The sequence below is a fragment of the Saccopteryx bilineata genome, chromosome 3 (assembly GCF_036850765.1).
Source record: "Saccopteryx bilineata isolate mSacBil1 chromosome 3, mSacBil1_pri_phased_curated, whole genome shotgun sequence".
In the NCBI taxonomy this organism is placed as follows: Eukaryota; Metazoa; Chordata; class Mammalia; order Chiroptera; family Emballonuridae; genus Saccopteryx; species Saccopteryx bilineata.
This window is the reverse complement of record NC_089492.1, coordinates 191,800,715-191,821,717: the sequence shown is the minus strand read 5'-3', so window position 1 is coordinate 191,821,717 and position 21,003 is coordinate 191,800,715. Positions and strand designations below refer to the sequence as shown.

The 21,003-nt window shown below is 38.9% G+C and overlaps 1 pseudogene; it reads right to left on the bottom strand.

Moving 5' to 3' along the window:
• Positions 1 to 701: 701 nt before the first annotated feature.
• LOC136329957 (sororin-like) lies at positions 702 to 20,448 on the bottom strand (annotated as a pseudogene).
• Positions 20,449 to 21,003: the final 555 nt, after the last annotated feature.

Sequence of the window (21,003 nt, the reverse complement as noted above, 5' to 3'; positions counted from 1 at the left end):
ACCAGCACCCCATCGGCCTGGCATTTAACCAAACATCTCACCAGCAGAACACGGCACTGTAAAAGGAATAAACGCCTGTGGTCTGAGTCCAACTGCGGCTCCACACCCTCCTCCCAAACCTGACCTTCCTGGCTAAGCGTCCAGCTTCTTCCTCACAAATAGAACTCTTCCCAGTCCACGAATTCTCTCCTGGACCAGCTACGGAATCTGAAAGGAAACTCAAGGTTTTTACATAGATTGAATCAAGCCACCAATAGACAATTCAGGAGAGAAGGCTTGAGGAAGCTATGGCAATTGGTGCCCATTTCTGCTGGCGCAGGCGCAGAGCGGCCACACTTTCCTAGCACCGTCGAGATGCCGCACCCACAGCCCACGGCCTTGTAACCGCCTCTCACTGGCCAGTGATTCCTCCTCCTAAGTCTGTGGCCCAGCTGGAAACCCGCCAAGACACTACGGGAGGTAGGGAGGAGACATGATGGATCGCTGAGTAGAGCCAGGGCGCCCTGATAGGCGAGCCCGATTTCCTACAGCTGTAACAGCTGCTGCTACTGCATAAACAGAGGACAGACCTCAAGGGCAGCAACAGCACATGCACAGTTAACAAAGCCAGGGAAGGGGACCCAAGTATCTGTTCCACAGGAAGAAGGGATAATGTACAGGCGAAGTTGAGATAGTCTAGCTAGGTGCACCCCAGTTTCATCTCATTCAACCAGGAGACCAAACTGCTCAGCAGCTTTAAACTCTGGCTGCAGCCCACTCAGCCAGATCTCAAGATCTCTGGAAACTTCTTCCTCTTCTTCTTTTCTCCTTCATGAGTGGAGAGATTCACAGGGATTCACAGGGGCCCTGGGGACCTTGGTTAACTTTGAACACACAAAAGGGAAGAGGAGGGCTTGGTCTTCTGTCCCTAGTAGCCCCTCGAAATCAAAGCAGGATGGGTGCCCTTGGACGGAGGTAGAGGCACAGTGAAGCGTCTCCAGCCTGCTGTAGGGTCACCTTGTTCGGGCATTTCCAAATCTCGTGTCCAGATCTTCTTCCCTGGAGTTTGACTCAACATTGGAGTTGTACAGAACAGGAGTGGTGGTGTGACAAGGACACCATGTCTCTTGAAGAGGTCTTCCCTACTTACACGTTCTTGCTAAGAGAGTTGTTTTCTTTCTTCAAGACAAAAGCATTCCTAGGACTCCTTCAAGGCGAGTGAACAGTATGGGATCCTTACAGTATGAGACACAATCTTCTTCAAGACAATTGGATTGGAGTCGCGCAGGGTGCCTTCGGCCAGATTTCAGGAAGGGTGTTGGGAAGATCAGACCCTATTTTCCACTGAGAACTCCGCAAAGACTGAGTAGAAAATGGGGCCCGGCCCTAGCCGGTTGGCTCAGTGGTAGAGCGTCGACCTGGCGTGCGGGAGTCCCAGGTTCGATTCCCAGCCAGGGCACACAGGAGAGGCACCCATCTGCTTCTCCACCCCTCTTCCTCTCCTTCCTCTCTCTCTCTTCCCCTCCCGCAGCCAAGGCTCCACTGGAGCAAAGTTTCCCCGGGGGGTTAAGGATGGCTCTGTGGCCTCTGCCTCAGGCACTAGAGTGGCTCTGGTTGCAGCAGAGCAATGCCCCAGATGGGCAGAGCATCGCTCCCTGGTGGGCATGCCGGGTGGATCCCGGTCAGGCACAGGCGGGAGTCTGTCTGGCTGCCTCCCATTTCCAGCTTCAGAAAAATACAAAAAAAAAAAAAAAGAAAGAAAGAAAAAAGAAAATGGGGCCCTTGGCTGCCACATTTGCCTTTTGGACTTACCCAACCTTGGTCTTGACCTTCCCCACACAGCTACCTCAGGTGCTGGGGACTGCGCCACCCCAGGGCTCTTCTTTTCTTATTACTTTTTTAATTTTATCATATTATGATAAAATAATGCATTATTTTACCTATATGATTCACTTTTATATTTATGTATTTCTTATGGACTTGTTCTGTTTTTGTTTTATAAATTGAGCTGTCAAGGTTAATATAAGTATGTTAAAATAGGTTTTGTCAAATTTTCTGTGTTTTCTTAAATTTTTTCTGTATGTTTTGATACTGTGTTATTTATGTATAAAAAGTTCATTCCACTGCTGTCTACCTATGTGACCATGGCAAGTTGTTTGAATTCCCTGAGCTTCAGTTCCCTCCTTTATAACCTAGGGTGGTAAGGCTCACTTTTCTGTAGTATTTATTGGAAGGTTAAATGAAATAATTTGTGTAAAGAGGAAAGTGCACATTTAGTAGTAGTGATTACACATTCTTTGTGTATTATGCATTTTATCAACAGCATTTTTTGTTGTTTGATGCATTTTGAAATTTACCTGGTGTCAAATTAATTTCGTTGTCCCTGGGTTTTTTTGGTTTTAGTACACCTGAAATATCACTCCCTATTGTTTTGTTTTTCTATTGTTATAAGATATGTGTAACATAAAATGTACCACTTAAAACCTTTTTTAAATTAAGTCATTGGTATGAAGTAAATTCACATTGCTGTGCATCCATCAATCACCACCGTCATGTCCAGAACTTTTCATCATCTCAAACAGAAACTCTGTCCCCATTAAACACTGACTCCCCATCCTTCTCTCCATCTAGCCCCTGGGAACCTTTAGTCCTTTCCATACGTATGTATGTGCCTCTTCTAGGTATCTAATACAAGTGAAACCAAACAATACTTGTCTTTTTGTGCCTATTTCACTTAGTATCATGTTTTTAGGGGTCATCTAGGATGTAGAATATATCAAGATTTTAATTTTTTATGCAGGAATAACATTACATTGTATGTATGTTTATATTTTGTTTACCCATTCATCTGTCAATGTACACTTAAGTTGTTTTCAGCTTTTGGTGATGGTGAATTATGCTGCTATCAACCTTAGTGCACAAGTATCTGTTTGAGTCCCTGTTTTCCATTTTTGTTGTATATACCTCGAAGTGGAATTTCTGGGTCATAGGAAACATAAAGTTCTACGTTTAACTTTTTGAGGAACTGCCAAACTCTCCAAAGCGTCTGCTCCATCCTTTTATTTTTAACAGATATGTGTGGATCTGTTTTAGTTATATTTCTTGTAAGTAGTATGTTGCTAGTTTTTACTTTTTAACCCAAAATTTTCTTTGATCTTAACTAAACCAGTAACTTGGCAGGCATATACTCTTTTTATTTTATTAGGGTTTGCCTTTAATATTTAAAAAGTTATTGTCCAGGCCCTGGCTGGTTGGCTCTGTAGATAGAGCATCAGCTGGGTGTGCAGACATCCCAGGTTCAACCCCTGTTCAGGACACACATGAGAAGCAACCCGCTGCTTTCCTTCCCCTCTCTCCCCCCTTCTCTCTCTTCTCCCTCTTGTAGCCAGTGGCTTGATTGGTTCAAGTGTCAGCCTGGGTGCTGAGGATAACTCGGTTGGTACCAGTGTTGTCCTCAGGCACCGAGAATAGCTCAATTGATTCGAGCATCGGCCCAAAATGGGGGTTGCCGGGTGAATCCCAGTCAGGGAGCTTGTGGGAGTCTGTCTCACTATCTTCCCTCTTCTCACTTAAAAACAAAACACACACAAAAAAGTTATTGTCCAGTTGCTATTTTCTGACTCTAAAGTTTGAAATTTTTATAGGTACTTTTTGACCTACCCTCCTGCCTACAACTTCTGTTTAAGCTCTGAAATTTAAATTGTTTCTGCTTCTCCATTATTACTCTATGTACTTTAACCCAAAATCCCAACCTTCTTAATATAATGAGTTTGAAATTAAGATTGTTGTTATTTTATAGTTTTCATAGGTAAATACATGTTAATTTTCAAGGGCTGTGTTTCACTTTATCCTTGGGTTTAGCAATGATATCTGTGACAGTGTGTTCTACAACTCTATCCATAACTGTCTTTAATGCTTACAGCTAATGCTTTTGGTCTCTAATTTTTATCTTTTCTTGTTTCTATGTTTCCTCTCTTAGTTAACTAAATAGACTATACTTCCAAGTAATTTTTTTAACAGTAAGTGAGTACAATGTATATTTGAATCAGATATAGCTTTACCATGACACTCATAAGTTTAAGCTCACTTGTAGCGCCCTCTCAATACACCATCCCTAAAGTTGAATTCATATTGCTACTTGTTTTTTTTTTAATTATTTTTTATTTTTCAATTATGGTTAACATATAACATTATATTATTTTCAGATGTACAACCAAGTGATTAGGCATTATATAATCTACCAAAAGGTCATCCAGGTAAGTTTTGTACCCATCTGACACCATACATAGTTATTAGAATTTTATTTTTTTTTAGTTTTATGTACCTCTTTTATTGTTCTTTTTTAAATTTTTATTAATTTTAATTTATTGTGTTTACATGGATTCAAGTGTCCCACTAAATATAACTCTCTCACGCCCACCCCTGTGTCCTTTTTTATATACCCTTTACCCCTCTTTCATAACTCCCACCTCTTCCCTCTGGGATTTGCTGTCCTGTTATCTCTGTCTCTGTGTTATGTATATATAATATAATTTCACTAATCCCTTTACCTTCTCTGATTCCATCCCTTCATTCCCCTTCCCTCTGACTGCTGTCCCTCTGCTCCCTGTGACACTGCCTCTGCCTCTATTCCATTTCTGAGTTCACTTTGTTCATTAGATTCCACATATAAGTGAGATCATATGGTATTTTTCTTTCTCTGCCTGGCTTATTTTACTTGGCATAACAATCTCCAGGTCCATCCATGCTATCGCAAAAGGCAAGATGTTCTTCTTCATAGCAGTGTAGTATTCCATTGTGTATATGTACCACAGCTTTTTAATCCATCGTCCACTGATGGACACTTGGGCTGTTTCCAGATCTTGGCTATTGTAAACAATGCTGCAATAGAATTCGGGTGCAAATCTTCTTTTGAAACAGTGATTTGGTATTTTTAGGATATATTCCTAAAAGTGGGATAGCTGGGTCAAAAGGCAGTTCCATTTTTAATTTTTTGAAGAATCTCCATACTGTTTTCCACAGTGGCTGCACCAGTCTCCATTCCCACCAGCAGTGCAGGAGGGTTCCCTTTTTTCCACATCCTCGCCAGCCCTTATTCTGTGTTGTTTTGTTAATGAGGGCCATTCTGACAGGTGAGGTGATATCTCATTGTGGATTTAACATGCATTTCTCTGATGATTAGTGATGTTGAACATTTTTTTATATGCCTATTGGCCATCTGTATGTCCTCTTTGCAGAAGTATCTGTTCAGTTCTTTTGCCCATATTTTAATTGGATTATTTACCTTCCTGGTGTTGAGTTTTAGAAGTTCTTTATAAATTTTGGTTATTAACCCCTTATCAGATGTATTGTTGAATATGTTCTCCCATTGTGTGGGTGGTCTTTTTATTTTGCTCATGTTGTCTTTTCCTGTACCAAAGGTTTTTAATTTGATATAATCCCATTTGCTCATCCTGTCCTTTATTTCACTTGCCTGTGGAGATAAATCAGCAAAAATATTGCTACGAGAGATATCAGAGAGTTTACTGCCTATGTTTTCTTCCAAGATGTTTATGGTTTCGTGACTTACGTTTAAATCTTTTATTCATTTTGAGTTTATTTATTTTTATTTTTATTTTTAATAATTTTATTTTTTAATGGGGCGACATCAATAAATCAGGATACATATATTCAAAGATAACATGTCCAGGTTATCTTGTCGTTCAGTTATGTTGCATACCCATCACCCAAAGTCAGATTGTCCTCTGTCACCTTCTATCTAGTTTTCTTTGTGCCCCTCCCCCTCTCCCTTTCCCTCTCCTTCTCCCCCCTCCCCCCGTAACCACCACACTCTTATCAATGTCTCTTAGTCTCACTTTTATGTCCCACCTACGTATGGAATAATGCAGTTCCTGTTTTTTTCTGATTTACTTATTGAGTTTATTTTTGTGAATGGTGTAAGTTGGTGGTCTAGTTTCATTTTTTTGCATGTACCAGTCCAATTTTCCAAACACCATTTATTAAAAAGACTGTCTTTACTCCATTGTATGCTTTTACCTCCTTTGTCAAATATCAATTGTCCAAAAAGGTGTGGGTTTATTACTAGGTTCTTTGTTCTGTTCCATTGATCTGTATGCCTGTTCTTATGCCAGTACCAAGCTGTTTTGATTACAATGACCTTGTAGTATAACTTGATATCAGGAAGTATGATACCTCTTACTTTATTCTTTATTTTCAAAATTTCTGAGGCCATTCATTTTTTTTTGGTTCTATATAAATTTTTGGAGTATTTGTTCTATATCTTGGAAGTATGCCATTAGCATTTTAATAGGAATTGCATTGAATTTATAGATTGCTTTGGGTAATATAGACATTTTAATGATGTTTATTATTCTTATCCATGAACATGGTATATGCTTCCACTTGTTTGTATCATCCTTATTTCTTTTATCAATGTTTTATCATTTTTCAAGTACAAGTCTTATAGTACATCCTTGGTTAACTTTACTCCTAGGTATTTTTGTTGTTGCAATAGTGAAGAGGATTGATTCTTTCATTTCTCTTTCAGACAGTTTATTTTGGTTTTTAAAAATGCCACTGATTTCTCAATATTAATTTTATATCCTGCCACATTGCCAAATACATTTATCAGGAGTAGTAGTTTTTTGACTGAAACTTTAGAGTTTTCTATGTACAGTATCATGTCATCGCAAATAATGATAGTTTTATTTCTTCTTTTCCAATTTGGATGCCTTTTATTTCTTCTTCTTGTCTGATTGCTGTGGCTAGGACTTCCAGAACTATGTTGAATAAGAGTGGTGAAAGGGGGCCCCCTGCCTTGTTCCTGATCTTAAGGGGATTGCTTTTCATTTTTGCCCATTGAGTATGATGTTGGCTGTGGGCCTGTTATAGATGGCCTTTATCATGTTGACATATGTTCTCTGTATTCCCATTTTGCTGAGCATTTTGATCATAAATGGGTGCTGGATTTTATCAAATGCTTTTTCTGAATCTATTGATATTATCATGTGATTTTTATCCTTCTTTTTGTTTATGTGATGAATCACATTGATTGATTTGCAAATATTGTACCAGCCTTGCCTCCTCAGAATAAAACCCACTTGATCATTATGTATGATTTTTTTCATGTATTGCTGGATCTGATTGCTAATATTTTGTTGAAATTTTTAGCATCTAAGTTCATCAGGGATATTGGCTTATAGTTTTCTTTCTTTGTAGTGTCTTTGCCTGGTTTTGGAATAAGGATTATGCTTGCCTTATAAAAAGAGCTTGGAAGTCTTCCCTCCTCTTGAATTTTTTGAAAAATAGCTTGAGGACAGGTGTTAGTTATTCTTTGAATATTTGGTAAAATTTGCCTGTAAAGCCATCTGGTTCAGGAGTTCTGTTTGCTGGGAGTTTTTTGATAACTGGTTCAATTTCATGTCTTGTAATTGTTTTCTTTAGGTTTTCTGATTCTTCCAGATTGAGTTTTGGAAGATCATATGTTTCTAGGAATTTATCCATTTCACCTAGCTTGTCCAATTTTTTGGCATACAGATTTTCATACTATTTTCTTATAATCCTTTGTATTTCTGTGGTGTCATTTGTTACTTCTCCACTTTTCTAATTTTATTTATTTGAGTCCTTTCTCTTTTTTTCTTGATGGCTCTGGTTAAAGATTCATCAATCTTCTTTACTTTTTCAAAGATCCAGCTCTTGGTTTTGTTGATCTTCTGTATTGTTTTTTTAGCCTCTGTGTCATTTATTTCCACTCTGATCTTTATTTTTTCCTTTCTTCTACTTTCTCTGGGATTGATTTGTTCTTTTTCCAGTTCTTTTAGGTGCAGGGTTAAGTTTTGTATTAGAGGTTTTTTTTGCTTCTTAAGGTATGCTTGTAGTGAACTTCCCTCTCAGGACTTCTTTTGCTGTGTTTCATAAATTTTGAGTTGTGTTATGCTAATTTTTAAGGAAATTTTTTATTTTTTCCTTGATCTCATTGTTAACCCATTTGTTATTTAATAACATGCTGTTTAGCCTCCATTGTTTGTATGCTTTTCAGTTTTTCTATTGTAGTTGATTTTTAGTTTCATTCCCTTGTGATCAGAGAAGATGCTTGATATGATTTCAATCTTCTTAAATTTATTGAGATATGTTTTGTATCCTAACATGTGGTCTATCCTAGAGAATTTACCATGAGCACTTGAATGTATTGAATATATTCTGCTTCTTTGGGGTGAAAGGTTCTGAAGATATCTATTAAATCTAGTTGATCTAGTGTGTCATTTAAGTCTGCTGTTTCTTTGTTAATTTTATGTCTGGAGGATCTATCCATTGATGTTAGTGGAGAATTAAAATCACCTACTATTATAATCTATCTGACTGCCTCCCCACTTCTAACTTTGGAAAAATACAAAATAAATAAATGAATAAAATGAAGTTGATGAACTTTCTCTTCAAGGACAGTTTTTACAACTGTTTCATGAAACTAGTTATAGTCTACATTAATTATGTCCAATATACATTCTTAAGCCCTTTTCACTCCTGGCATCTTATCTTAAGAACTTGTTTATGTTAAAATTCAACTTTGTGTGTTCTGTAATCCCAAAATCAGTTTCCCCCATTAATACTAGAAAAATATCAGAAAGTTTTGAAGAATTTCAGTTCCTAAAGTGGGAAAACATAAGATATGAAAGGAAATCAGACTATTAAAAGCTTTAGAACAGTGGTTCTCAACCTGTGGGTTGCGACCCCGGCGGGGTCACCTAAAGCCATCGGAAAATACATAATGCATATCAGGTATTTACATTCCAAATCATAACTGTAGCAAAATTACAGTTATGAAGTAGCCACCAAAATTATTTTTTGGTTTGGGGTCACCGCAACATAAGGAACTGTATTGCGGGATCACGGCATTAGAAAGGTTGAGAAACACTGCTGTAGAAGGTAAGACCTGTGGAAGTCTTGGTTATAAATTAGACTCTTCAGCATATCAATTTATTCTTCATGTTATCACTATATACTTAGTGCTAAAATTCCCACCAAGTAACCAAACCAAACTGTGTTTAATATAAGAAAACTTTCCAACTTTTTTTTGTCATTTGTATGTTTAAGAATCATTTTTGCTCTTATGGAAACTTTTTGCAGAGATAAAAATGTGTGAAATTATTGTGAGTCCTTTATTAGTATCCTAGTGGTGAGTACACCAAGGTGTGGCCAGATGACTCACTTTGTATAACTAACTCTTCTGTATCCAGGAACTGAGCCATATCCATAAATGTAAGAGATACAACACCAGATGTCAAAAAGTCAATGTTTATTCAGAAAAGGAAATATGTCATTGAGTGATTAACTCCTTAGAAACTATGGTTAAACTTTTGAATCATCTGAATTTATTTTAAAGTTACTTTGTAGTTGGGGTTACTTACTAGACAGTTGGGTTTTCATAGAGAAGAGAATATGGGCACCTGTTAACATCAAGAGTTTCCTTTTTATGGTTAGTCTGTAAAATCAGCCTGGAAATTCAGTAATAATTTCCTGCTCTGAGAGGAACTTCTGAACATCACCAAGATTGCACCTGGGTGGATGCCACTCAGGTGTACACTCGTAGAAGCAGGAAGTAGCCTATACATGTGGAGGGATGCTGGAAACAAGAACCACATGGCAGTGAACAGCATAGACTGGTTATAAAAAAACTTTCATTCAAGGAACATGTGGCCCCCAAGATCTTTACAATTTAAAAAGGAGACCAGAAGGTAGCCTTCTCCTTCCATTGTAGATGAGTGGCAGGATATTTCACTGACTTGGCACACACAAGGCTTAGAGACCCTGGCATACTTGCATGATGCTTACAGGGTCCAAAGATGCCATATGATTCCTCTCAGGTCAGTTTCTTGGTTTGAGGAAAAAGAGTCAAATCCAAGGCTATGAGCATTACCTTGATCATTCACCTAAATCCAAACCAAATGCTGTTGGTTCCATAGGCAAAAGTAGAAAACAGCTTGAAAAAACTCACTTTCTAAATGCTATTTTCTTGGTTTGTCCAAGTTCCAAGTTTATTTCTAAAGAGAAATGTTTTTTAATTAATGTGGATGAAGATATTTTAATAGCTTCATAGACAGAGAATCACAGATTATATTAAACATTTGTTAGCCTGTTTATTTAACCAATATAGATTGTGCATTTGTAAGAATACAAAAGCCAATAAGAAATAATTCCTGCCATCAAAACACAATGTAATTAATGTCCAGTTTTGGTTATTTGGAATATATAAACTTCTTGGGAGGAACATAATAATATGAAGTCACATGAAATTCAAATATTTTATCAGAGTTCTACAGGTAAGCTTTTCATTCTTTTTCTTTCTTATTAAAAATATCAAACCTATTTCTCTCCCTCTCTCTCTTTCTCTCTTTTTTATTTATTTAGAGAGAGAGAGAGAGAGAGAGAGAGAGAGAGAGAGAAAGGGACAGACAGGGACAATCAGACAGGAAGGGAGAGAGATGAAGATGAGAAGCATCAATTCTTTGTTCTGATTGCTTTCTCATATGTGCCTTGACTGGGGGACTATAGCAGAGTGAGTGACCCGTTTCGCAAGCCAGCAACGTTGGGCTTCACACCACTGACCTTTGGGCTCAAGCCAGTGACCATGGGGTCATGTCTGTTATCCCATGCTCAAGTCAGCGACCTTGGGGCTTTGAACCTGGCTCCTCTGCATCCCAGTCCGACCCTCTATCCACTGTGCCACCACCTGGCCAGGCTCTCTTTTTATTTTTCTAACAATTTTTTAAATTAATTTTAGAGAAGGGAGATGGGTGGGGGAAAGAGTGGGAAGCATCAACTCGTAGTAGTTGCTTCTTGTATGTGGCTTGACCCAGGCAAGCCTAGGGTTTTAAAACAGTGACCTCAGCATTTCAAGTCAACACTTTATGCACTGTACTACCATAGGTCAAGCAAACCTATTTCTCTTTATGTTGCAAAATAATAGTAAATATTTTTAAAACTTGATTTATGATAAACATAATATATACACAGAATAATATATAGCCATGTAGCATCATTTCAACCTATAATGGACCACATAACAATGGTGATCCTGAAAGATTATACTGGAACTGAAAAGTTTCTATTGGCTAGTGCAGAAGCCATCCTAATGTAGTGCATCATCAATCATGTTTGTGGTGACACTGGTGTAAACCACCAGTCCTGCTACTTATATAAAAGTATAGCACATAGTTATATACAGTACATAAAACTTGATAATGATAATAAACACAATGTTACTGGTTTATGTATTTGACATACCATCCTTTTATCATTATTTTGGAGCATCATCTTTCCACGTATAAAAAGAAATGTTTTCTATAAAGCAGAATGCTCTGTTATACTAATAGCCTTATACATATCATGTTTACTGTGTGTCTTGAGCGCATCACTTTCTCTTGTGCTTGATTTAATTTCATGTTGTTGTTTTAATTTAGTGTAGCCAAAGTGTACAGTGTTTAGGAAGTCTACAGTCATGTACAGTAATGTCCCAGATCTTCAGATTCACTCACCACTCCTTCACTGATTCACCCAGAGACCTGGTCAGCAAACTGCAGCTCGCAAGCCACATGCAGCTCTTTGGCCCCTTGAGTGTGGCTCAAAGGCCAGCTTAGGAGTACCCTAATTAAGTTAATAATAATGTACCTACCTATATAGTTTACGTTTAAAAAATATGGCTCTCAAAAGAAATTTCAATCGTTGTACTGTTGATATTTGGCTCTGTTGACTAATGAGTTTGCTAACCACAGACACAGAGCAACTTCCAGTCTTGCAAGCTCCATTCATAAGTGCCCCATACCCGTGAACCATTTTTTATTCTTTATACCATATTTTTCCAGTACCTTTTCTGTGTTTAAATATGTTTTGATACACAAATACTTACCATTATGTTACAATTTTCTGCAGTATTTAGTAAAGTAACATGCTGTACAAGTTTATAGCTTAGAAGCAATGGACTACACCATATAGCCAGGTGTGTATTAGACTGAACCAGTCTAAGTTTGTGTTAGTGCTCTCTATGATGTTCGCACAATGAAATCGCCTAACGCCTCATTTCTCAAAATGTTTCCTCATCATTAAGTGGCACATGACTTTATACAAATTAGTTCCAGGTACTTCTTAAACATTTTATTGATTGACTGATTTTAGAGAGAGAGGAGGGAGAGAGAAAGAACGAGAGGGAGACATTGATTTTTGTTCTACTTATTTATGCATTCATTGGTTGAATCTTATACATGCCCTGACCAAAGATCAAACCTGCAACTTGGCATATCAGGACAACACTCTAACCAGCTGAGCTACCTGGCCAGGGTAGCTCCAGGTACTTTTTTTTTTTTTTTTTGTATTTTTCTGAAGTTGGAAATGGGGAAGCAGTCAGACTCCTGCATGTGCCCAACCAGGATTCACCCGGTATGCCCACCAGGGGGCAATGCTCTGCCCATCTGGGGCGTCACACTGCTGCAACCAGAGCCATTCCAGCACCTGAGGCAGAGGCCATAGAGCCATCCTCAGCGCCCGGGCCAACCTTGATCCAATGGAGCCCTGGCTGCAGGAGGGGAAGAGAGAGACAAAGAGGAAGGAGAGGGGGAGGGGTGGAGAAGCAGATGGGCTCTTCTCCTGTGTGCCCTGGCCAGGAATCGAACCCGGGACTCCTGCACGCCAGGCTGATGCTCTATCACTGAGCCAACCAGCCAGGGCCAAGCTCCAGGTACTTTAAAAAAAAATCTAAATTGCATATTCTATTTAAAAATGTAGTTCTGGGGAGTTGCAATTTTTATTAGTTTGTCATTCTTACACATTCATTGTAGAAAATTTAGAATATGCAAACTAAAAAGAAGAAAATAAAATTATCCATAATCTTATTACACAGATATAACCAGATATCACTCAGATAAATGTTTCAGAATATGTCTTTTGGCCTTTTAGTATGTACATAGTAATAAACATTTACTGTATCTATAACAATAATTAAATTCTTAGCATACTACTAAGCCTATGGCATGTCTTATCTCATTTAATCAATGTGCATAGGCTCTGCATGTGTTTTGCAGCATTTTTTTTTTTTTTTGGATTTTTCTGAAGTTGGAAAAGGGGAGGCAGTCAGACAGACTCCCGCATGCGCCTGACCGGGATCCACCCAGCATGCCCACCAGGGGGCAATGTTCTGCCCATCTGGGCCGTTGCTCTGTTGCAACCAGAGCCATTCTAGCGCCTGAGGCAGAGGCCATAGAGCCATCCCCAGCGCCCGGGCCAACTTTGCTCCAATGGAGCCTTGGCTGCGGGAGGGGAAGAGAGAGACAGAGAGGAAGGAGAGGGGGAGGGGTGGAGAAGCAGATGGACGCTTCTCCTGTGTGCTCTGGCCGGAAATCAAACCCGGGACTCCTGCATGCCAGCTGACGCTCTACCACTGAGCCAACCGGCCAGGGCCACAGCAGTTTTTAATTTAATGTATTGGGTGTTACTTTTATTTTCACTGAGTTTTCTATTAAAGCATCATTTTAAGTGGCTGCCTGGTGTTTAAACCATAGATCTATTTAATCAAATGTTCAAATTTTTGTGAATATTTCTGCTATTATAATTAATGCAAGTGATGAGCATGTATTGTTTATGATAGCAAACAGAATAAAACAAAATCCTCAAGCAAGAAAATATGTGGTAACCTCCAAGATTATTTTCTTGGTATAAATTCCTAGGAATAGTTCTGAAAACACATGCTTGGGCAAAATTAATGCTTTTAATAGATATTGCCAAGCAAATACTCCTCTTAAATGCAATATGTGTATTTCCAGAACATAGTGGACGAGCTGCTATTTCCCATAATGTAAAGAGTAGTTCACTTAAGACACTGTGGGTATGTGTTATGTTACTCCTCTTGAGCTGTGCCCTCAGCAATTGCAGCTTTTGAGTTGCCAGGAACTCATCTGACTGGCAAAACCTTGAGACTCTTTATTGGCCTCTAAGCACCTATTGTTAGATCACTGGGGAAGTGATGCAATTGCCTTTCTTTCAGATTAAAAGAGATGAATTCAAGTTAGTTTATGTAAGTTTAAATGTTTAAAGAACTTTATAAGTTAAAACCTACACTGCAACATTTTGTTATTGCCTCTTCCTTTTACCATAACATCCAAGTTCTAAGACATGAGGCTAAAGAATTTATCAAGAAAAATTAGAAGGAGGGGTAAGTCTAGCCCAGCAATGTGGTCATATTTGAACTTGTAGATCACATCTCAGGATCTTACATCTTTCCAGGCTCTGCAAATCTTGAGACATGCAGCATCCACCATCAGCCCTGGAAAAGTCCCCAGAGGATTCTGGATGCTCACAACCTTGGCACCAAAGAGGTTGCATAATTCTCTATGTCCTTATCAATGTCTAATGACAATTGATAAAGTAAACACAAAGATCATAGGTATGTGCATATCAAATAGTGGGGACATTAAAAGGTCAACTCTAATATACCCTTAACACAAAGAAGAATCTTTTAATCTTTTAAGACCAAAGAAAATGCCAGTCTTGACTAAATATTGGAGGACTGTGCAAATTTCATATAGGGAAACAAAAAGAATAACAGTGATCAGGCAAATTTGAATTCACACCTCTCCCTAACTCACATGTTTCCCAGTTCCTTCATTGGTTGGGATTTTATTCTAAACTTTTTCTCTGGTATCATTTGGTACTATATTTGTGACTTCATATTGTCCCTTAGAGAAAATGGTGTAATGTAACAGGAAACTTAAAAATATATATTTTTTCTCACATAAATACTAAACACATAAGTTAAAAAACAAAACAAAACCCTAATAATTTGAGTCTCTTCCCCCCACATATAAACAATTAAACTCATGTGTGGGTTTTACAAGGAAGAAATTAACTAGTAAGTGACTGGTGACAGTAGTTTCTTCTTTACAAAAATCAAACTATGAAAAATAGGTATATGTCAGTCGCACCCCAGTGGGCTTATCATTAGGTTGCTATAGTTTACCACATCTCCTGTGTTAGTTTAGAAGGTGGGTGAGTAGTTGCATGTTTACTTTGGTCTGCTGTGGGTGCTGTTTGAGAATTCTAATTTGTTCCACATTATATTACTTACAAGTCATTTATAATGGGCTTCCTGGGTTCATACTCTACCTACACATTTTAAAGAAATAATTAGATCAGTCCAGAATAGTTTTTTAGGTGACAGCATTTTTAAGTCTAAAAGAACTTCTTGTACTATCAATGGCACATTCAATAAATGTCATTTGACAATTTTGTGATTTAAAAAATTAATATTTTGCCTTGCTGTAGAAATAAAATTACAAACTTAATTTAAAGTAGGACACTTTTGCCCTGGCCAGGTTACTCAGTGGATAAAGCATCATCCCACTGTGCCAAGATCACAGGTTGGATCCCCAATCTGAAAAATCTTTATATAACTTGAATCCAGAGGTTTCATATAAGGAAAGGTATAGCTGAATATGCTATTAAACTCATGAGTAAAACAAATATTATCGTGACTCTTTACAGAGATTTAGTCAGTATAAACTCAAACCCGGTAACTTTTTTGAGGTCATAATTCAATACAACATATGTTTACTAAATTGGTACTATGAGGAGAATATCAAGATCAAAAGAGGTGATTTCTGCCCCTAGAGAACTGGCATGATAGTGGGAATGCACTTTCACTTAAATGTAATACAATTGCATTGCAATCAAAGCTAGAGCAGGAGTATAATCAGAACAGCAGACATGGGTGAGAGCCAGGACTACCATGGGAGGTGGAGTCTGAGCCATTTGGGGGAGGATGAGAGAGAAGACTGTCTAAAGTCTTAATATTTTTATTCCTTTTTCTTTCTAAGTAATATTTTTGTGTTGTTAACACCCTTTCTGTGAGACCTAAGAGGCCCAATGGAATTGGCATTCCCAAAGCGTTCCCCAGGGTTATAAGACACACTGAAAGTGTGAACACTAGGAAATGGCAACCCATTTAGAATTATGAGAATTATTGTCAAGAGTCTTCCTAACCAGAGGCGGCGCTGTTGCAGAGGGGCTGTCTCATCCTGATCTGGAGGTTAGCAATTGTAGTTGTGCCTGAAAGGGTAAAGGTAAAAGCCTTACTTTTTTAGATGGTTGATATTGAAACACACTGATTCTAAACCTCCCCCCAAAGAGTAGTGGATAATGAAGACAGAAACTGATTATTAAAACATGACTAGAACATAATTAAAACAAACTTTTCCACTAAATCCTAAAATTGTTAGACCAAATGGGAGACATAGGGATTTCCCCCACAGCCTCAATGTGTCAAGGGTAACTTACTGTTTTGGTGCCATTTGTTCTTTTGTTTTTTTTATTTTTATTATTTTTATTATTTTTATTTTTTTGTGATAGAGACAGAGAGTCAGAGAGAAGGACAGATAGGAACAGACAGGAAGGGAGAGAGATGAGAAGCATCAATTCTTCGTTGTGGCACCTTAGTTGTTCATTGATTGCTTTCTCATATGTGCCTTGATCCAGGGGCTACAGCACAGAGTGAGTGACCCCTTGCTCAAGCCAGAAACCTTGGGCTCAAGCTGGTGAGCCTTGCTCAAACCAGATGTGCCTGTGCTCAAGATGGCGACCTTGGGGTTTCGAACCTGGTTCCTTTGCATCCCAGTTCAACACTCTATCCACTGCGCCACCACCTGGTCAGGCACCATTTGTTCTTTTGAAATTGCCCCTTTTCTTTCAGTTTCATTTTTATGATTATCAGCATATAATTTCATAATATACACATAATAGCATATCCAGAATGACAGTGTCACAAGAGCTGCAGGCAGAAGCAGCTCCAGGTCATGAAACGAAGGTGTGTGTCTCATAATGGTGGAGAATCTCAGCATAGGAAAATGCCCAGCATTCCATCAAACACAGGAGAGCAGCTACAGAATTAGGGAGGAAACACTTTATTTTCAATTTATGACAACTTCAGCATCTATGTGGCATGTATGAGCTCCGGTAGCCTGACTGAAAAGCCCCACAGTGATGAACATCAGAGCAGAGAAAGGTGTGTAAGGACTAAGATTACAATAGCACCTGTAGTTATTTAAATCTCAGTCTCTTGAACCCTCAATTTTGAAAGCTCTCATGGGAAAGGGCTCTAAAATGCACACAATCCCACACTGAGGGAGCTGTTGATTAAGGCTCTGGGGAAAGGTAATAGCTTGTTGTCATGGTTGTAATTTCATTAGTAGTAATTACCAAAAAAATAAAAATTGGTAGTGGTAGTTACCAAAAAAATAAAAATTGAGAAGCAAGTTATTTTTATGGAAATTTTTCCTCTCAAACACACAAGACTTGTCAACTTACTTGCCATCATATTCCTCCTAGTGCATGCCATCTTCTGGCCTGTCAAAGTCATAAGATTTGTGAGTGGTGAGGTGATGTCATCTGTGTTCAGCAGTTTGTAGTAATTTCCACTCCCAGCCCTGCTCTAAATTTGTGATTATTGCAGTAAATTGGATCTGAGCTTAGAGACTAAACCTCACTTTTCTTTTCCATTGAGATCACAATACTCTGCTCTTTAGCAGGATGACAATTGTGCTGTCACCAACATTATATCATACTATCTCCCTTGAAATGGCATCATCTAAGTGTGTAAGCACAGCTGTGAAAACAAAACATGTTTTACTGTGAGTTTTGTAAATCCTTAAGGGACACATTAATTAGCCTTTTAAAGTACAGTAATATCGCAAGTGTAATGTAAGAGGTGTGGCCTCTGTGAGTGAGTCATGAGCAAGACTGAGGAGTTCAGAAGGCATGGAGAAATCAGGCCCAGGTGCAGTGCCTGGGACCAGCTAATGGAGCACCTGTCCCTGGCCTTGTTCACGTGTGGAAGGGTGGGTTCCCCTACAGGTCTGGGAAACATGCCCCTGACCACGCCAGTGAGAAACCACCTATTTGCCATACTAATTCATCCCTAGACTATAAGATGTGGATTATTTCATATTCTGGAGACATTTACTATACAATGATCAAGATCTGGAAGGTTGAGTACTTTTTTCAACTAGTGATCCCAAATCTAGAGAAGCATAAAAAAAATTGAACAAATGTACAATGATTGGATACTATCAGCCAGCACTGCAGATCAAAAAGGGTTCCCGGTGTTGGAAGTAAACTTGAGCTGGCAACTTATGTTGATGGATGGGAGATGATTAGAAATGACTGGGTGTGGATCAAGGAAGGTTCACTCTCTTTATTCCAAAAATGGATAACTGTCTGCCTCAGAGAAAATGCCTATCTCGTGGTTACCACCAATGACTCTAGCCACACTTACAGTAAGAAGTGCTCTCCTGTGAAGCCTAAACACCCACCTGTACTGTCAAAGATGGCATGGCATGAGAGCAGGGTGGTGGTCCAGGGTATCCCCACTCATAGCTACCTGGGGCTGTGGCTGGAGCTCTCTTGATAACTTCATTGGTCTTTTGATCATCAGCCTTGTCATCTTTTGCTTTATTAAAAAGTGGAATGTTAAATAAGAAAAGGAAGTTTACCATGAAGGCAGAGCAGGTACCTCCTTCAGTGAATGGTATAAGGACAGGTGGAGCCCTCTAGTTCGCAGTCATTGTTAGGAGGCACATCTCCTGCTGAGACTCAGTCACACCAAATGAAGGGGAGACTTGGTTGGTGTTTTATGTTTTAAAACTACTGTAACAAAATACCACAGGCTTCTGAGTCTGGAAGTTCGAGATGACAGTGTTGGCAGGTTGATTTCTTCTAAGGCCTCTCTCCTGGGCTTGTAGATGCCTGTCTCTTGCCTATGTCTTTACATGGTCTTCCCTCTGTGTGAGACTGTGTCCTAATCTCTTCTTATAAGGACCCCAGTCCTATTAGATTAGGGCCCACCAAATGACCTCATTTTAACTAAATTACCTCTTTTAAGTTTTTATTAATGCAAGCAGTCACATTCTGAAGTACAGGGGTTAGGACTTCAGCATGAGTTTGGGGGCATAGGGAGAGACACAGTTCAGCTCGTACATGACAGCACTCTCAGATCTGCATTGCCCACCAGCCAACCTCAAGCATGACATTGGTCTGATTGAACAGGGTTGCTGTGCTATAACCCAGGAACCTCAAAGCTGGGTCCATTTGGACTTAGCTTTAAAGATCTAGTGTAAAATTCTATCACTAACCTTCTTTTGCATTAAAAAATAAAATAGCTCTTATTGTCTTATACAAGAGACAAAATTTAGATCTGCTGTGGAAATATTTTTTCTAAGAAAAGAGTGGATTTTTTCCTTTACTTCTTCAAGAGAACTTTCCAGAGTGTAGGGCATTTCTTAAAATCCATATGAGGTCCTCATTATTGTGTCTGTTTTGAACACAAAACACTTTGCAGGTGAGTCTTTGGTAGAGACAGTCCCACAATTCAGAAACACCAGACTCCTCAAGCCTCAGTGACACAGATGTAAGCACAGATAATGACCACTGCTGAAACACGCTGCCTGACTGCAGGGAGCAACAAAACACACCTAGGAATTCCTTGGTTTCTTTGTTTGTTAGGAAAGGGAGAATGCCACCACATGTGTTGGGACTTGGCTGGAACAACAGGACTAGCACTACTCTGTCTATGAAAAATGCAAAAAGATTTTAGTGGAGCAGAAAAGTTAGTTACATCACTGGGGTTTGCCCATCATTAAATGCATTTGGTTTATTTTTATATTATGTCTGACCTATATGTGTGAGGCTGTAGATTATTCCATGTTTAGTAAAAACACTGAGCAAGAAGGCACAACTGACTAAATACTAGATATTCAAGACCTAATTCCTAATGTTGGCCAAAAAGTACGTGCCTTACAGTTCTCCAATTACTTGTAAGCATAAAGGCTGAAAGCCTGATTCCTGAATATGGTGGCAGAGTATGTGGAAGCTATACTCACCTCCTCCCAGAACCAAACTGGAATTACAAATAAATTGGAGAATAATCAACCTGAATAACCAACTGAAGATGAGCTGAAGAAAAGTCTTTTTTTCTGAAAATGTTCCTTTATTAATCAATATAAAGCAGGACTTTGAGAAAACAGGCTGGCAGCTCTTCTGCTGTCAATATGACATGTACCTCTAAAGTAAAGTAACAACAGTCTACAAAGCTAATGGTGTTTTCTACGGTGCTTTTACCATTGAAAGACCTGGGGTATGCCCTCGGTCCAGCACACCAAGCTTAACTTAATGATCATCACAGCTAAGCCTCACCAGGATTTACTGTCATGGCAGTATCACAAGAACAGGGAAATTAAATCCTAACATGCAGTGGTCCTTTCCCTTATTAGAAAGCTTGTATGTGACCTCTTGGCCTACATGGGTGCGGGCTACAGTAAAGGCCACATATCAGGAATGGTCTCTGAATTGGTGGTGCCCAGACCTTTGAATTTCCTGGTCCAGTAAAATCTCAATGAGGAAGACAAAGGCCAGTTTGCAGGCCAAATCTGATGCCATTACTTCACAAAATAAAAACATATACTCTCCGGAACACTATCATTTTATAAAAGGGTATTTTTACAGTAAAACAAAGAGAGGACACTGTCTCAGAAAAAAAAACACACCAGTCTTTTAAATTACTTACATTTAGTTTTCAGATATACTATTTTATTCTTTAATTTTTTAGTAGTCATGTATCAGTGTAAACTTCAACATGGACTAGAATGGTTCTTATCCCTGCAATTGGAAAGTCCTGCTCTTTGTAAGATACCATTAGAAGCAAAATGTCTCTTTCTCTAACAATTCTAGTCTGAAATTTCCTCAATGAAGAGAAATTTTATAACCAAAGACTTATAGAAGAAGACATATTGAGACTGGTAAGAAAGGCAGAGACATGCAAAGGGCTGGCCCTGCTTCCATGCTCAGCAGCGGAGGTTCTGGAGGGATATCTCAGCTGCAGGGGTTCCCCTCTGAGAAGTGTGGGGCCTACATCCCAAGCTGGGCTCCCCAGCCCAGAGCACCAGAGCTGGTGCTTTTCACATCTGGCTGTGAAAAGCAACGGGGTTTCTGTCC